The following is a 6,044-nucleotide window of genomic DNA, read 5'->3' on the forward strand; positions in this document are numbered from 1 at the left end:
CCAAGGGGAAGGGGGGTGGTGGGATGAACTGGGAGATTGGGATTGACATATATACACTATTGATACTATGTATAAAATAGATAACTAATGAGAAACTAATGTATAGCCCAGGGAACTCTACTCAGTGCTCTGTGATGACCTAAATGAGAACGAAATCCAAAAAAGAGGGGATATATGTATAAGTATAGCTGATTCACTTTGCTGTACAGTAGAAAGTAACACAATATTGTAAAGCAACTATACTCCAATAAAAAAAATTAAAAATTAAAAAAATAAAAAAATAAAATTGAAGGCAGACCTCTCAAAGAAACAATGGAGGTCAGGAGATAGTGACATTACATGTGCTGAAGGGAAAAAAATGTCAACTAAGAATTTTATATCCAACAAAATTATCTATCAAAAATAAAGGCAAAATAAATTCTCACATAAAAAAAAAAAAAAAAGAGTTAAACGTCTTCCAAGTCCAGCCTAGAATATGAAATGACTGATGCTTCCTGACACTGGCACAGGATTTACGATTTACTATTTTCATGGAGTATCACAGAAAGATCACAGTTATGACATTTGGTAAATATCAGTAATCCATATCAGGAATATATTTTTCATAAATATAAATACAAATTTGGCTCCTATCAGTTATTTTCAAATTATGCTACCATGGAAGCTGGACCAAAAAATCTGTCTTACCACTTCAATGTGATTGCAGAAATGCCCATCACCTGGTAAGCAAAATGTGGCATAGCCATCCAATGGAATGAGCATTAGTTAGCAATAAAAAGGAACCACTAGTGGTACATGCCACAACCTGAATGCACCTTGGAAACATTATTCTAGGTGAAAGAAGTCAGATGCTAAACACCGTATATTATAGGATCTCATTGTCTGAAGTGTCCAGAAAAGTCAAATCTAAAGAAACAGAAAGTAGATTAGTGGTTGCCTGGGGCTGGGGGTGAGAATGGTGAGTGACGGCAAACAGGCCGTTGAGATTCTGGGAGGATGGGGATGATGAAAATATTCTAAAATTGGATTGTGATAATGGTTGCACAATTCCATAAATTTACTAGAAATCACTGAATTGGACACCTGGATGTATTTTATGGTATGTAAATTATATCTCCAATAGAGCTGTTTTTAAAAATAGCAAAATGAAAAAAAAAAAAAAAAAGCAAGAATGTCTTACATAAAGTCACTCTTTTCCTCTGAGGTTAAAAAATAATTATAGTCATGTTTTTCTAATTTACAGGAAAAAAATAACTTGATGGATAGAATTTTCTCGATTTGAATTTTTCACCCCCTAAATGACTGCATCTGCTACTACAAGTTTAGTTTTTATTGAATTTGCATGAAATTGATATTTAGCTATTTCAGGTTTAAGATCTCAATATTTCATAATATTAAACCCAGAACACAGGATCCCTAAATTCTTTCCCAACCTAAGCAGAAGAGAAAACTGACTTGAATAACATATAAGTTCCTTTACAATTTTTTAATCTGACTATTTCAATCAGTGTAAAAGAGTCTGTGATTTGAAACTAATCTAGTTTCTAGTTTCGGTCACTGTCAAAAAGTGATGGATGGTGACTGCTGTGGTTCCTAATCTATGGCCTCGGGGTGTCCCGGAGGAGTCCAAAGTTGTGTAAATTCCATGAGGACAGGAATGTGTCTTATTTACACAAAGCTGTATCCCCTTGTGTCTCCTAGAAAGAACATGGTGCCCTACACAATAAATATTCGCTCAGTGAATATATGAATAGGCCCGAAAATCCACAGGTGCACCAAATATTTTCTAAAACCGAGTGTACACACACACACACACACACACACACACACATGCTTTTGTTTTCCAAATTCAGTGGGTGGCTGTTTTCACGCTTAGTAAAATGTAAATTTACTTAAACATGCTATTAAATTGATAGTAACGTGTTGCCATTTTGAAATGCTTTTCTATCAATAAATGGCCATTTAATTTTGATGTAAATGTCTCAGAGAGTCAAAGCCACTACTTTAAAAGACTTTGACATTCCCTTCAGAAATCTTCAGTTGTTCCCTTTTACAGTCATTATTCTAAACAAATAAATGTACACCTCACTTTTCAGGTTTGGCCAAATCTAGCTTAGATTTTCCGGCTTTGTCCAGAATTTGGATTACAACTCAAGCCCACTGTCCAGCGCATTATAAATCAATACGCTAACAAATAACATGCCTGTCATTAATTCTCAGAATCATGAAGGTGAATAATACAACTGAAATAGTGTCTGTATTTATTTCAAAAATCTCTTTTTAGTTAGTGCAGGTTTAGTTACTAAATTTATTTAGCAAATCACAAAGGTAAAAACCTTGTGAAGTTTGCCTAGGTCACAGGAAGTGTAAGCCATTTTCATTCTTTCTGTAAGTAGTTGAGAAGCCTCTGCTTAGGCGCAAATTCCTGTGTCAGGGACCTTCACTTTCAAATTATCAGTGTAGGGTGAGAGCGAGGCGGGAGAGCCCAGCAGGAAGAAACAACAGCACCAATTGTGTGTGCTAGGCTACCTGAGACTCCAGCTCAGATCATATTGCTGAAAAGCCAGACTTCTGCAGAACTGAATATTTAATAGCATTAGATAAAAAAGACAGATTATCTTTTCCCTATTGCAAATGAGAAATAATTCCCTTTTGGACCCTTCATCTAGTCTATATGTACCAAGAAGTAAAAAAGGTTTTGATTCTTAAATCAAACAACTATAGTGAAAATGGTAAACAGACACAGCTTCAGCTACATTTGGAGCTGTTTCTTCTGATCATATATATACACATATATATATATGTATATATAAATTTATTTTCCCTTTCGAAGAAGGTTGAAAAGTTACGGCCATGTCATCATCCAATTTTGCATTGCCCTGTACTGTTCTTTCCGTAAGATGACACTGCCCCCTTGCAAAATTGCCTGGGGCTGAGTAACTTTCAGCTCTAAAATCCCATGACGGTAGAAAACTGTCAACCAATAAGCTGTTCTCTTTTTGCTACACCTACAGCTACAGAAGCCAGCACGAATGAATGAAGGGTAAGACAACCACCTTCACTCGTTCATTTGTTTATGCTCTTAAAAATTTCGGGCACAGTAAGCTGTCAAAGTTGCCACGCGGGGGTTCACAGGTGACAGCAAGTTTTCCAGAGGGCTTTCTCCACCGCCTGTGAATCGCGGGGACCCCTGACCAAGGGACTGCGTAACAGCAATCTAAATAAATAATCAGCTGTGCGCAGGGCTATGGAGGGGGTAGTCTCTCTCGGGGAAGGCAACTCTCTGTTCCTGGAGGAGCACAAACTTCTCACCCAGGGAATCCGAGCCCAGAAAAGAGGTTTACAGGGAGAATATGCTCCTCACCAAGGATCCGTTTACAGGAAAATGCCCTTGGTACACTGGGCGGCGCTGGGGGGGACCAGCTCCAAGGGCACCTGGACACCCACTCACCTGGGGGGCGGGAGGGTTGACCTGCCCGCAGATCGCAGGGGCTCGCCTACCTTGGAGGGCGCTCAGCGAGCGCAGGGTCCGGGCGCCGCTCCTCCCCTCTGCTCTGGACCTCGGGCCGGGTCGGCTAGGCCGGGCTTGGTGGCTCCGCCCCGCAGGGCGCGCCCAGGGCAGAGTCCGGCGCCCCAGCGGCTCCGGGGAGGAGCTTGGGCTCCCGCAGCGCCCGGACGCGCACGCCCGGCTCCGGGCGCCCCGGGGTGCCTTCTCCGCATCCCAACACCCGAGTTCCCAACACTGCACAGCCCTCAGTAACTGCGTTATGTAAAGGGGAATAGTTGCTGCTGCTTTTTTAAAAAGGTTCTGTTTGCACTCCAGGTTCATAAATTTTTGCTTTTGTTGTTTATAATAAGCCTTTTTATTTGGGAGTAAATTCAGATTTACAAAAAAGTTGCAGAGATAGTACAGAGTTGGTTAAACCCGCTCTGCCAGTGTCCCCTAATATTCACATCTTACATCACCATGGTACACTTGTCAAAAATAAGAAATGAACACTGATCCGTTACTATTGCCTAAACTAGACTTTACATAGATTTCACTAGTTTTCCGCTAAGATCTTTCTGTTCCAGGATCACGTTCAGGACCCCACGCTCCATTTAGTGTTGTGTCTCTTTAATCTCCTCTTGCCTGTGACAGTTTCTTGGTCTTCCCTTGTTTTTCTTAACTTTGACTGTTTTGAAAAATTCTGCTAAGCTATTTTGTGGATATCTATCATTTGGTTTTATCTGATGTTTTCCTCATGATTAGGCTGTGGTTATGGGTTTGGGGGAGGAAGACCACACAGGTAATATGTCCTTCTCGTTATCACATCCTATCAGGGGCTACACGATAGCAACAGGACTTGTTACTGGTGATGTTGACCTTAATCGCTTAGTTAAAGTAGTGTCTGCCCGGCGGTTGCTATTTCCCTTTCCATACATTTTTCTTTGGATGAGTCACCAAATTCAGCCCATACTCCAGAGAGGAGGGTTGGGGAAATGAAACTCCACCTCCTGGAGCGGGGAGTATCTACTTTATTGTTTGGAATTATTCTGTAAGGAAGATGTGTTCCTTCCCTCTTAAATATTTATCTATTCAATCATTTATTTATAGCAGTGTGGACTCATATGTATTTAGTTTATAATTTGAGCTATAATTCAATACTACATTATTTATTTTGTTGCTCAAATTTTTACAGCTTTGGCTGGAGCTCTTTCAGGTTGGCTCCTGTATCCCTTTGAAAGTTCATAAACTTTTAGACCTGGGGAGACAAGAAAACTCACTAATGATTTGCTCTACCCCCTCCCATGTAACAGATTTGGAGAACTGCAGCCCAGATCCCCCCAAATCCAAGGCTTTTCATTTTCTTCCTGGGAACCCTACAATTACTGATTCCCACTTCAGTAATAGGAAGTAAAAAGATTTTTTTTTTTCCCAACAGATAAACTTGTGCATCGGGACCCAATTAGAGAAGTGAAAGTTGATAGTTCTTAGGTAGGTTTTGGTTAACTAATCCTTGTGGTTCTATTAAATAGATATATGTATATGTAGAGATAAATCATGTTCCGAAGATAGTCATGGATGTTTATTACTACTTTAAACATCAAAGAAATCCAGCTGTTGAGGATCCTTTGTTATATTGCTTTGGCTGACTCATGTTTGCATTTGCAAGTTGGTCCCATAAACATCACATTTCCTCCTTCTGAGCTTGCGTCTGGCTCAGCATTTGAGGCTGTCCTGCTTTTTGAGAGCCTCTCACCTCTCTTCCTGTCCTTAACTCTCCTTGGAGAACAAAATCTACTCCATTAGTCCAAGTTTTGCCTGCTAAACACAGGATGGATGGCCCAGTGCCTGGCACCACAGAGCTAAGTGATTTTCTGTCTTTCATGTATTTTTGACAAAGTTACTAGAAATAATAATAGTTAAGGCAAAATATTTTGTATTTAAGGCCCACTATATCCCAGAAGAAATTAACAAGATTGGAGGAGAAGGTGAGATTTTTGTGCACTTTTCTGGGAGGAGACTTCAACTGAAAGTACCAATTCTAATCAGTATGAAACACTGACTGTATTTCATAGTTCTGCAAATGTACTATTCCCTAGGTAATTTTAATAAATCTTGTGTGGAGGGCAACGGGGAACCACTCATTAACAAGAATGTGGAATTAGAAAATATTGGCAACCTACATAATGCAGCTCAGGAGGATCTATAAACCACCCATAAATATAAAATGCCAGTGATGTGTCTTAGAGGTTGGAAATTGGGGAAGGAGGGATAGATATTTATGGATTTCTTTTATAGCTATAGCAGTTGGTTGCTATTTTGATGACAGAATATGTACAAATCATTTTAAATAGCCAAATATTCTAAAGCTTCGTTTCTTTTCTTCACACCTTACCTAAGATTGTTTATTTTTCTTTTTTGGGGAGGGGGAGGGGTGTCAAGTGGCTTCACTTTAAATTTATTATCATTAACTTCAAACGGGCCTTAATGCTGCCCAGTGATCATATGATACAGCCCCGCAGACCTGTGTCTCTCCTATTCCCCTACATGACTGTTT

At 39.8% G+C, this 6,044-nt stretch overlaps 1 protein-coding gene across 8 annotated transcripts in view; it reads right to left on the reverse strand.

The window, feature by feature from the left end:
* CCDC68 (coiled-coil domain containing 68) overlaps nucleotides 1-3,586 on the reverse strand; it is a 50,374-nt gene extending 46,788 nt beyond the window's left edge. For 2 of the 8 annotated variants that reach the window (XR_005016277.1, XM_036824094.1), the window contains exon 1: nucleotides 3,452-3,560. The gene's annotated coding sequence lies outside the window, so the exon portion shown is untranslated. Of the gene's footprint in view, nucleotides 1-3,451 lie in introns of all 8 variants that reach the window. The other 6 variants (XR_005016275.1, XM_036824095.1, XR_005016274.1 and 3 more) reach the window with 5 other exon arrangements.
* Nucleotides 3,587-6,044: the final 2,458 nt, after the last annotated feature.

The sequence above is a fragment of the Balaenoptera musculus genome, chromosome 14 (assembly GCF_009873245.2).
Source record: "Balaenoptera musculus isolate JJ_BM4_2016_0621 chromosome 14, mBalMus1.pri.v3, whole genome shotgun sequence".
In the NCBI taxonomy this organism is placed as follows: domain Eukaryota; kingdom Metazoa; phylum Chordata; class Mammalia; order Artiodactyla; family Balaenopteridae; genus Balaenoptera; species Balaenoptera musculus.